This window comes from Microcaecilia unicolor, chromosome 7 (genome assembly GCF_901765095.1).
Source record: "Microcaecilia unicolor chromosome 7, aMicUni1.1, whole genome shotgun sequence".
Taxonomy (NCBI): domain Eukaryota; kingdom Metazoa; phylum Chordata; class Amphibia; order Gymnophiona; family Siphonopidae; genus Microcaecilia; species Microcaecilia unicolor.
Window position 1 is genome coordinate 177,259,893 of NC_044037.1, and position 12,608 is coordinate 177,272,500.

Here is a 12,608-nt window from a genome sequence, read left to right on the forward strand (position 1 = left end):
TCATTGACAAGTTCCCCCCTTGTAGTTGTAGGCTGATTTCTAACCTTCCTCATGATCAAGGATACCCCACGAGGTGAGATTTTGCGTGGAGCCCCAGATCTTTGTCGATTGACAGTCATTTTGTACTTCTTCCATTTTCTTACTATGGCACCAACAGTTGTCTCCTTCTCGCCCAGCGTCTTACTGATGGTTTTGTAGCCCATTCCAGCCTTGTGCAGGTGTATGATCTTGTCCCTGACATCCTTAGACAGCTCCTTGCTCTTGGCCATTTTGTAGAGGTTAGAGTCTGACTGATTCACTGAGTCTGTGGACAGGTGTTTTTCATACAGGTGACCATTGCCGACAGCTGTCTGTCATGCAGGTAACGAGTTGATTTGGAGCATCTACCTGGTCTGTAGGGGCCAGATCTCTTACTGGTTGGTGGGGGATCAAATACTTATTTCCCTCTGCAGAATGCAAATAAATTCATATACTTTCCACAATGTGATTTTCCGGATTTAATTTGTGATGTGCTATCTCTCACTGTTACCAATAACCTACCCTTCAATTATGGGCTGCTCATGTCTTTGTCAGTGGGCACACTTACAAAATCAGCAAGGGATCAAATACTTATTTCCCCCACTGTACATACAGCATTTTGTATAGTAAAACCCTGAATGAAATGGAATGGGTAAAATAACACATGAATTGTTTACTCTTTCAAAAAGTACAAAGACTAGGGGATACTCCATGAAGTTACACAATAGCACATTAAAAACATAGGAGAAAAAATATATATATTTTTTCATTTAAGATATAGTTAAGCTGTGGAACTCATTGCCAGAGTAAGTAGGAAAAGCAGTTAATGTAGCTGGGTTTCAAAAAGATTTGAAAAAATTCCTGAAGGAAAAGCTCATAAACCATTATTAAGATAGACCCGAGGAAAGCCACTGCTTATCCCTGGGGTTAAGAAGCATCGAATCTTGTTACTTTTTGGGACTCTATACCAGTTTTCTTGTGTCCTGGACTGGCCACTGATGGAAATAGGATACTGGGCTGGATGGACACTTGTTCTGACCCAGTAAGGCAACTCTTGTGTTCTTAATGATGGAGCCTTTGAGCCGAACGAAGAGAAGACCAACGTGTCTCAGAACAAAGAGAAAACCAACACTTTGCCAGAACGAAGAGAAAAGCATTGCTTCATTATAAGAGACTCCACATCACGTTTCTTTTCTGTAGCTATAGTACTTATTAACTTATTGCACATATACATATATGTGCCTTTGTGCTGTAAAAAAAAAAAACGTTTTTTGGCATACTTGTACTTCCTTGCCATACCTGTGGCTTAGTTTGGGGTTCTGCATTGCGTTTTAGTCAGCACATTTTATGTTTTCTTATAGCTCACTGCACTGATCCACTGTTACAGCAACGCCAGTGCTGTTTTTAAATTTATGGTTGTGTGTGGCAATTGCGCGGCATGAAGTAATATTTAAATAAGATGCCATTTGGAACCCAGTTTGTACAGAACTATGTGATCTTAAAACTGATTTTGCTTTTGCTGTGTTTTTTTCCAACAGAAAATGTTGACTCTAAGCTTTCTGTCTTTATTGTTGCCTTTAACTGTAAGTTGGCTCTGTTGGTCTATTTCATGTTCAGTGTAACCTATTCTGTTTGGTCATCTAGACAAGTTATGCATGGAGTCTTAAAGAAGCTGCAGAATGCGATTATGTTTCTTTAACAGCCTATGTTTAGCCTGCCTGCATCTTTAGACTATTTTCCATTGTCTGAAAGAAAAGGCGTAAGCAATGTTAAAGCATTTTGTTGTTAATCTTCTATGGCAGCCATACATGTGTTTTGCTGTCACATTTAAAATATGTTTTTAGCTAGTGCCGCATTTAATCCCTTACAGGTTTTTAAAACGGCATTACATTGCTACTATGCTTCATCCTTGGCATAGTTTGATTTTACCCAGTTGTTTTTTGATATATACACCTTGTATGAGCTCTGTGGAGTTTGCAATTTATGATATACATGTTTCTTATTGTATTTTTGGGGTAACTGATCTGGATATGGTCATAACTATATGATTTTTTTCCCTCTTTGAGTTGGTTTGTTATATTAATTTCATTCTATTTCTTTAGGCATCATTGTCACATTGATTGGTTTATAGTACCGGGGTTTTTTTTTCTTACTCTGCATTTGCAGGTATTATTTATTTATGTTCACCTTTTTCAAACTTAGTATTATATCCACTTCATGTCATAAGCATTTGCTTTATATGCTTTTGAATATTCACTCCTGCTCAGCACCATTGGTTCACTCTTTTCTCTCTGCATTTTGTCCAGTTACTGTCTTTACTGGTTTTTCTCCCCTGTTTAATAAAGCTTAGCTCGAGTTAATCTGCAGCAGGGCCCATTTTATTCCTATGGGCCCTGCAGCAGATGACTCGAGCTAAGTTTTAGTAAACAACCCCCTTTTTATGTTATCATTTTTACGCTTTGATTTGCATTTATTACTTATTTTTGTTATATTGTATTTCTCAGAGGACTCCTGAGGAAGACTAGGAAGCCGAAACACAACCTGTGTTGAGTCTAGAGCCTAGTTTTCTTCTGGGACTGTCTCTCTATCTAGATCTTCTCAGGACTGTTTGATGTACAGCTACCAGTAAAAATAACTTTTTTTTTTTTTTTTTTACCACATTGCATCAACCTGTGATTCCTTCCACCTTTTTGTTCTACTGGGGCCTTTGATCATGCAGTGCTGAACAATCTGTCCATATGAGCTCTTCAACTCTTGCATAAAGATAATCAACTGATTGGCCTTCAGCAGTGGTTCAATTCTCTGACACCGAAGCAACCCTGAGCTTGGGAATCATGTACTTGCATAACTGATTCAGTCCTGCTTGTGAAATAGAAAAAGTTGCTTAACTGTGTCAAGTAGACAAGCAAGATTAGTCAGTCGCACAATCCCGTCTTCCTCCCTAAGAGACGATTCTGACCTTAATTCAGGAAACGGAGGAGACTGCTACATGTGGGAAGTGCCACACATTCTCAGAACTTTTTCTGATCTGTAGGTGAATTTCAGGCCTAGTGCCATCAGATGACATCTCCCCACTTGTCTAATCAATTGTGTTGTCAACATAGAACTCTTGTTACAGGTGACCAACGTTGTAGTCTTTCACAGTCAGTTGCTTGTAGTGCATCACTGCACATTTTGATAATACTTGGAAATTTCCAACAGGACTGTCAAGACCAGTTATATTAGTGAAAACAGTTCTGGTGTTAAAAGTAATATTGGAAGTTATGGAGTCCTCTATTGATTATCTTAAGGCTTTAACATACTGCTGTCCTGGTTGTCCTCATTTCAATGTTTTAGTTGATTGATCGATTGTTATTGTAACTACTGATGTGCAAGTGCTTTGTTGATTTCCCTTTCAAAAGTTGGTATATTGAAAACAATATACTAAATTTAAGGAAAGTAATCCTCTGGTACAAGTTAAACATTTTTGGGCATTTCAATAAACATGAATTTTCATAATTGGCAAATAATTATAACAAGGTGTGCAGTGCTGATTATTGATTATGTAGATTATATTAAATACATTGTAATCTTTGAAATACTAATTTCTCTTACATAAAACCCAACTTCATCTTTTTTTTTAATATAGACTATTAGACAAATTATTTAAAGTAGCCCACGGAAACCCAACTTTTCAATGCAACCATTCCACATCTCCCATCCTACTGGTTCTTTTTCTTGTATAGATTCTTACGAGGCTTTACTCCTTTTGATTATCTCATCCTCAGTGAATCCCACCTATGTCCCTCATGGGAAGAACTAACAATCATAGCTTCACAGGTTTAACTGAAAGCCTCTTAATTCTTTTTGGGCCCGTTATTCAGACTTTGTGAGGGAACCCGGTTAACTCCCCCGATCAATGGTCAGCCTGGATATTCAATGCTGGGCCGTTTCCGGTGACCGGCATTGAATATCCAGTTTATTTTTGGCCAGTTTAAACTTAACTGGCTAAGTTTTTAAACCTACCAATGATATATTCCAGCTATTTACATGGTCCAGTATGGCTGGTTACGATAGCCGGTTATGTGCTGAATATTCAGGAATATAACCAGCAATATCACGTGATACAGCCAGGTATCTCTTATCCACTAATTGTGAATATTCAGTGGGGAAAGCCGACTATCCCCCCTCACTGAATTTTGCCAGATAGCTGGTTAAGTGCCATTTAACCAGCCAAGTGCTGTGCCTGGCTGGTTTAATGGTTTTGAATATTGGGGGGGTGTTGTGTTTTTGTTTGTACAAAGAAAGCAATTTACAATGCTTTATAGTGCATTACATTTTTCTGGGCTGGTGGACATGTAAGGGGGAACAAGAGTCCTAGAGTTAGTTTAAGGGTGTTAAGTAATAATAGAGACTAATAATAATGATTAATACTTTTCCTAAAGCTCAAGTACCCAATTTCTAGATAGTGAAAAGCAAATAACTAATTTTCTTTCCGAAGGGCCATTGCAAACCTTATTGGTTTATATGTGCATCACCTGAAAACTGGAATATTATGCACATAAAAAGGCAAACCGGCTCACTAAAGAGGTCAGTTTGTCCTTTTCTGTTGTTTTTAAGATCTGCATGAAGCATTTGCCCAGGCCAACAAAGACTATGTAATCTCCATGGTTACTAGAGGGTTGTGGAGTGTCATTTTATAAAATGTAGAACAGAAAAGTTGAAACCTCACCTTCCAAAACAAAAACAAAGAATAGAAACTAGACATATCAGGGTAAGATTTAAGTTCTAGCAAAAGAATGTGCAAAAAAGCCCAAAGGTATATTTACATGCACAGAGGCCAGTGTACTAGTGTGTGTTAATATTAGCCATTATCACATGTTTATTAGCTCTAGTTAAGGGGCCATGTTAATGATATAGAAAAACAAAATTATGTTAATTTACTCGTGTTAGCATACTAACTTTTTTGCAAATACCATTCTTCCTGTTGGTGGCGGTAAATTTTTTTTTACATTAACAGATCTGTGTTAACTTTTATGAATTTTAATGTGTTATATTTCTAAGTGCTGAAAGGTAATGAGCTGCTTTGCTTGGTTTTCTATCTCTTTACTCAACATAGATTTTGGAGCCCCGGATTCTGTATATTGCACTGAGAATTCCACATGGAAATCAGTGTATTCCATAACAATGTGCATAACCTAATTGGTTTAACAATCCAATTGGTGCTGATTGCCAATTAAGCAATTAACATTAATTAGAATTTACGCAAAGAACTAAGCGTAAAATTCTAAGCTGCATAGTTGAAAAGGGGGTGTGGCTATAAGCGGGTCTTGGGTGTTTCTAGAATCTATGCGTGTTACGGAATACACCCGTCTGTGTCTCATTTAGACGTCAGCATTTATACCAGGTTTTGCTTACCGTAACTGTCCGTGACTAAATTTAGTTGTGCAGACCGGTTCTCAGTGTATTCTATAAATTGCTCGGAAACTTTCTATAAAGTTTACCTAATTAAGGTGTACTTTATGGAATGCACTTAGGTGAATTTCATTTCAGCGCTGAATTTTTAGGCATGATATATAGAATCTGGTCCTAAATGCGCAGTTAGCATGCGGTAACAGGCTACTGAACAAACATATTAAGGGGTTGTGCAGTAATTTGAATGTTGTTGCATTTTTCTGCATTTTTCTCTGTGGGGGTGTGGCATGCGTTAACTATCTAGCACTTTATACTTAGCACGTACTAGCTAGTTAATGCAGAGTTAATACAGGAAACCTTAGCACCTTCTAAATAGGTACCACAGGTACTGCGCAATAATAGTAATATTAATACACAACCGGGAAAAAGGGAGGGGCACCCACAAAAGGAACCACATTAAATCTGGACTTAACACGTGCTAAAATCCTGCATTGCAATGCATTAAGGCCAGATTTTAGCACATTTTAATAAAAGCATCCCTTTGTGTTTTATAGGAGCTAATTAATGTGTAAAAATGCTAATGTGCTTAATATGCTCAAAAGCAGGCTTAATGCACTTTAATCTTGAAAATGTTAGCACACTTTAGTAGATTGGTCTCACGATTTCCTACAGCCTCTGGGAAACAAATTTTTCCCACTTTCATTGCCTGACACATAATCTGAGCCCCCTACCACTTGTTTTTAGCTAAGGACAGGAAATCCAATTTTAACTAGTCCTTCTACTATTAAAACATGTTTAGTTAAAAAAAAAAAAAAAGATGAACAAGTCTTTGGATCCTCTCTTCCTAAGATGTTTTCCTTATCCACAAAATGGAAGGGCACATTTGGATAATTAGGTTTAGTGCATCTGGCCCTAAAAGCCTAACGAGCCAGCAATGTGGTTTTTAAACTAGTTCTAGCCAGTTTAGCGAGCAAGTAGTAAAACGAGACATGCACAAAAGGGTTCTCCGAGCCATTTTCCTGTCACAGAAGCAGCTAATGAGAATGGAATGGAAATGAGCTAGTAGCTATTATAATGAGCTAATTAATATTATAACGTGCATGCAAGGTGATGCACAACCGTTTTCCGACCGCATGCACAAAAGCAGTCCCTACCTTTACAGTGGAAAATCTAATGGGAGGTCTGCACCTCTCGTTAATGCACCGTCTGTTACTAGTGCAAGGAAGTTGATCTGCTGGTTCTTGCTCCTCCCGATGGCCAGCAGCTTGAGGAGCACTTTTGATTTTTCTTTTAGAGGCATTCCAGCTGGTCTCTCTGTCAATCACAGCGAATTTAAATGTGCTGTGATTGGCAGGCACTTCTGTGGCAATGGATATTGGAGCCTTCCTGGGAAAGGAGGTGAAGCATGGCTACAGGAAGCATCTTGCAGAAGCATTTTAAACAGGATCAAAGTAAACAAAAAAAAAAAAAAAGGCTGTAGACTGTTATTATACACAGAGCTTGTCTGTAAGAAGCCGTCTGTGACATGCACAGAGCAGCCACGCTTAATGCATGGCTGCTCTGCGCATGCTGAACTGACTGACTGGCTTCCCTCCCCCCCCCCCCCCCAAGGAAGGAAATCGCATGCAAATGAACTAACAGCGAGCAGCTCATTTGCATGCGATTTCCTTCATGTATGCCCGGTTTTTTTTTTTTCAGAATCGCTAAGCAGCAACCTGGGTATAAGTAAGGAAAGGGCTTTTACCGTGGAGTTAGTGCATCTGGGCCTCAGTAATCACTTTGGGGATGGGGGTTGTATCTTATCTTAGAATGGTTTATTTTCTCTCCTCAGTGTGGATTGGGGTTATTGTTCTCTGTACTCTGCCTTGAGCTACTGATTAAGCATAATATAAATGTCCAAATTAAGTCAGTTTGATTTAGATTTGTAATCCTCTCTCCCTTTGCCCCTCCCTCCTCAATCTCCCGAATAAAAAAAAAAAAAAACAATTGTGGCCCTGGGCCTTTTTTGCATTAAATCCTTGTGTTAGCCAATCATTATAAGACAGCAGAAGCCTGACTCTCCCCCCCTCCCCCCCCTTTCCTCTTTTGTTTTCTGTTCCAATGGTACATAAGCATTGAAATGGCTTGTTTCTTTGGGCGCATGGATACAATTTTTTTTTGCTGGTTCCTACTATGATATTTACCGGAGGACATTTTACACAGTTATTGCTGAATCTCATCAGGGCATTATTCGGCAAAGAGAGTCCCCTTTATAAGACTATTTTCAAGTGGACAAAGAACTCATTAAGCACATAATGTAAATGTAAAAAAAACCAACAGTATATCTTTTTAAGGAATTTGAGACTTCATTTATAAGTAAATAGCTGTTATCGATGTGTATATATTTATTTATGTATGTATGTATTTTTTTTTTACAGGTAAAAGTTGCTAGTCCAGTATTTGGCTACGAATTGGGTGCATTCTGCTAGCATCAGTGTGATCCCCTTGAAGAGTAGGTTTTTCGGTTTTCTTCTATAAGGAAACCCAAGCTGCTACATATTTGTTAAACTATAACAGTAACGGAGTTGGCTCAGTGTTTACAGTGATGTATTCTCATATGGGAGATCAAAATTTGAGAGCATCTTTGAATTTCCCCTGGTTTAGGCTGGCTGTGTGTGGCAGTACCCAAAATTATACTTTTTCAGTACTGGAGCGAAGCTGCAGTCTTCAAGTGGTTTGTTTCATGAGAAGAATAAAGCCTCCAAATAACTGTCCCTGCCTCTAGAGGTTACCAAAGTGATGTGGGTTCAGCTGCTGTAGGACAAGAGCAGATAAGAGGGTATTTTATAAGAGGGTGCCAAGAGTAAGAAGGCACTTACCTAGGTACTATTTTTATAGTGAAAATAAACGCTTACTTTGCTTTAAAAAATAAAAGGAGCAGATGCAGATTTTTACACCAACCCTAGGGAAGGTGTAAATGTTGGCACTAATGTTTATCATGTACATGTGTAAATTGTAGTATGTTAAAATCCACATGTATGAGCTGCTCAAACTCCATCTCTGTGCAAACCCATTGGCAAAATAACATGCCATCATGTCATAAGAACATAAAAATAGCCATACTGACTCAGACCATTGGTCCATCTAGCCCAGTATCCTGCTTCCAACAGTGGCCAATCCAGGTCACAAGTACCTGGCAGAAACCCAATTAATAATATTCCATGCTACCAATCCCAGGGTAAGCAGTGGCTTCCCTCGTGCTCATCTCAATAACAGACTATGGACTTTTCTTCCATAAACTTGTCCAAACCTTTTTAAAGCCTAGATAACGCTAACCGGTGTTACTACATCCTCTGACGGCGAGTTCCAGAGCTTAACTATTCTTTGAGTGAAAAAATATTTCCTCCTATATATTTTAAAAGTATTTCCACATAATTTCGTTGTGTCCCCTGGTCTCTGTAATTTTTGAAAGAGTGAAAAATCGATTCACTTTTATATGTTCTACACCACTCAGGATTTTATAGACCGCAGTCATATCCTGCCTCAGCCATCTCTTTCCAAGCTGAAGTGCCCTAACCTCGTAAGCTTTTCCTCATATGGGGGAGGAGTTCTATCCCCTTTAACACTTTATTCGCTCTTCTTTGAACCTTTTCTAATTCTGCTATATGTTTTTTGAGATATGGTGACCTGAATTGAATGCAACACTCAAGGTGAGGTCGCACCATGGAGCTATACAGAGACATTATAATATTTTTTAGTCTTATTTTGCAATCCTTTCCTAATAATTCCTAGCATCCTATTTGCTTTTTGGCTTCTGCTCCACACTAAGCAGAAGATTTCAGCATACTGGATACAATGACACCTAGATCTTTTTCTTGAGTGCCGACTCCTAAGGTAGCAATGATTCATATTATTCTTCCCAATGCGCATCATTTTGCATTTGTCCACATTAAATTTAATCTGCCATTTGGATGCCTGGTCTTCCAGTTTCCTAAGGTCTTCCTGCAATTGTTCACAATCTGCATGTTTTTGACAACTTTGAATAGTTTTGCGTTGTCTGGTTCACCTCACTCGACATTCCGATTTCCAGATCATTTATAAATATCTTAAATAGCACTAGTCCCAGTACTGATCCCTTCGGTGCTCTACTATTTATTTATTGCATTTGTATCCCACATTTTCCCACCTTTTTGAGAAAAATGGCCATTTAACCCTACCCTCTGCTTTCTGTCCAATGATCAATTCCTAATCCACACCAGAACCTTGCCTCCTATCCCATGATTCTTTAATTTTCTCAGGAGTCTCTCATGAAGAACTTTATCAAAAGCTTTTTTGAAAATCTAGATACACTACAACAACTGGCTTACCTTTATCCACATTTATTCATGCCTTCAAAGAAATAAAGCAAATTAGTGAGGCAAGCCTTCCCTTGGCTGTACCCATGCTGACTTTGTCCCATTAAACCATGTTTATCTGTGTGTTCTGTAATGTTATTCTTTATAGTAGTTTCCACCATTTTCTCAGATACTTAAGTCAGGCTTACCGGTCTGTAATTTTCTGGATCACCTCAGAACCGTTTTAAAAAATCGACGTTACATTGGCCACCCTCCAATCTTCAGGTACTATGGATGATTTTGATGACAGGTTACAGATCACTAACAGCAGATCAGCAATTTCATTTTGAGTTCTTTCAGTACCCTGGTGTGTATACTAACTGGTCGAGGTGATTTATCACTCTTTTAACTTGTCGATTTGGCTCAGTAAGTGTTTTAGGTTCACCGAGATTTCTTTCAGTTCCTCCGCATTGTCACCCTTAAAAACCACTTCCGGTACAGATAGATCTTGTACATCTTCTTCCATATAGACTGAAACAAAGAATTCATTTATTCTCTCCACAATTGCCTTATCCTCCCAGAGTGCCCCTTTTGCTTGTTCATGATCTAGCAGTTCCACAGATTCCCTCACAAGCTTTCTGCTTCTGATGTACCTGAAAAACATTACAATTAGTTTTTGTCTCCGCGGCAAGTTTTTCTTCATATTCTTTTTTTAGTCTTCTTTATCAGTGCTTTGCATGTAGCTTGACAGTGCTGATGTTGCTTCTTGTTTTCTTCATTTGGGTACTTTTTCCATTCTTTGAAGGATGTTCTTTTTGCTCCAAATAACCTCTTTCACTTCACCTTTTAAACATGGTGGCTGTCATTTGCTCTTCTTTCCACCTTTAATATGTAGATTACATCTGGTCTGGGCTTCCGTGATAGTATTTTTAAACAACGTCCATGGCTGATTTAAAGTCCTAAACTTTGCGGCCGACCCTTTTAGCTTCTTTTTAACCATTTTCCTGATTTTTGTCGTAGTCGCCCTTTTGAAAATTAAATGCTGCTCCTATAGACTTCTTTATTGACTTCAGCTCAGATTTGATCATGTTACGATCACTATTTCCCAGCAGATCCAACACCATTACCTCTTGTACCATGCCTTGCATTCCACTAAGGACTAGATCTAGAGTAGCTCCCCCTTTTGCCGGTTTTTGGACCAGTTGCTCCAAGAAGCAGTCATTTAATACATCTAAGAATTTTACCTACCTAGCACTCCCTGATGTAACATTTATCTATTCAATATTGGGGTAGTTGAAGTCATTCATTATTATAATATTACCCACTTTGCCAGCTTTGCTAAATTCTATAAACATTTCTTCCTCTGTTTGTTCTGTCCTGCAGACAGTAGTACAGCCCTACCAGTATACGCTTTCCCTTCACACATGGAATTTCTGTCTACACTAGTAAAAAAGGCCCGTTTCTGCCACAAATGAAACGGGCGCTAGCAAGGTTTTCGTCAGAGCACCGCCGCTCACCCCTCCACCCCCCCAGGGTGCCAGCGCTCCTCCCTTCAACCCCCCCCCCCCCCCCAGGTCGCCGAAGCCACTGCTCCCCCCTCCACACCCACCCCCCCCGAGGTCACAGCCACTCCCCCTCACCCTGGATCCCCTCTCCCCTTTATGGTCTCAGGTCCCCTTTCCACCCCACCTCACTGGTCTCAGGACCCCCCTCACTGGTCTCAGGACCCATGCACCCACTGTCGGTCTCTGTGGCCTCGCAGTGCAAGCAGGACATGTGCTGTAGCCCGTGCTCCCCTTCACTGTTGTGCTTAAGCTGCCGCTCTGAACCTGCAGAGCCCGAGCTGTAATATTTCCCAGTTGACTCCTAAGTGGCTAGATTTAGAACCTGTCAGCTGCTCCCGACTGCAAAGACTGGGAGAAACGGAAGTTTCACTCTTTCCTGCTCCTATCTGAAGGTGGACGTGTGCTGCAGCCTCTCCCCTTCATTAGTGCTAGCTGTTGTTAAAAAGAGTGAAGGGGAGCTGTTCCTCTGGTCCCGCCTCTGTGCATGTAAATATACCTTTGGGCTTTTTTGCACATTCTTTTGCTAGAACTTAAATCTTACCCTGATATGTCTAGTTTCTATTCTTTGTTTTTGTTTTGGAAGGTGAGGTTTCAACTTTTCTGTTCTACATTTTATAAAATGACACTCCACAACCCTCTAGTAACCATGGAGATTACATAGTCTTTGTTGGCCTGGGCAAATGCTTCATGCAGATCTTAAAAACAACAGAAAATGAAGGCAGCCTGAAGCTGCGTCTGTCCGTGCTCCCTTTCACTTTTTTTAACAACAGCCAGCACTAATGAAGGGGAGAGGCTGCAGCACACGTCCCCCTTCAAATAGGAGCAGGAAAGAGTGAAACTTCCGTTTCTCCCAGTCTTTGCAGTCGGGAGCAGTGCCTTAAGAGGTGGAGGACAAAAGTTTTTGTTTTTTTTTAACTTTACAGCTTTTTAGCTTATTTGAAAGTGTCCCACTTCTAATATAATAATTTGCTCCTCCAGCGTCAGGAGGTGGTTACGAACGCAGGTAGCCTCATTGGAACGTTGGAGGAGCAAATTATTATATTAGAAGGGTTCCATGCAGCTATCTGTTTCATGTACAGTGTTTGTTTATTTTGTTTGACTCAATTCCCTCTTTAACATATAGCACCCCCCCTCATTTGATCCCCTCTATCATTGTGATATAATTTGTACCCTGATAACACAGTGTTCCATGATTGTCCTCTTTCCACCAGGTCTCTGAGATACTTATTGCCGTTTCAATAGTTTTTTTATTGTTCATCAACAACCACAATAGTAGACCCCAACATTAGCGCATATACAAAGATATAGAAACCACAAA

The 12,608-nt window shown here is 39.6% G+C and overlaps 1 protein-coding gene across 1 annotated transcript in view; it reads left to right on the forward strand.

Annotated features, from left to right (window-relative positions):
- Positions 1-3,517, forward strand: part of TMEM41A (transmembrane protein 41A) — a 35,899-nt gene extending 32,382 nt beyond the window's left edge. Inside the window, exon 6 of the transcript XR_003942852.1 lies at positions 2,523-3,517. The gene's annotated coding sequence lies outside the window, so the exon portion shown is untranslated. The remainder of the gene's footprint in view (positions 1-2,522) is intronic.
- The last annotated feature ends 9,091 nt before the right edge of the window (positions 3,518-12,608 follow it).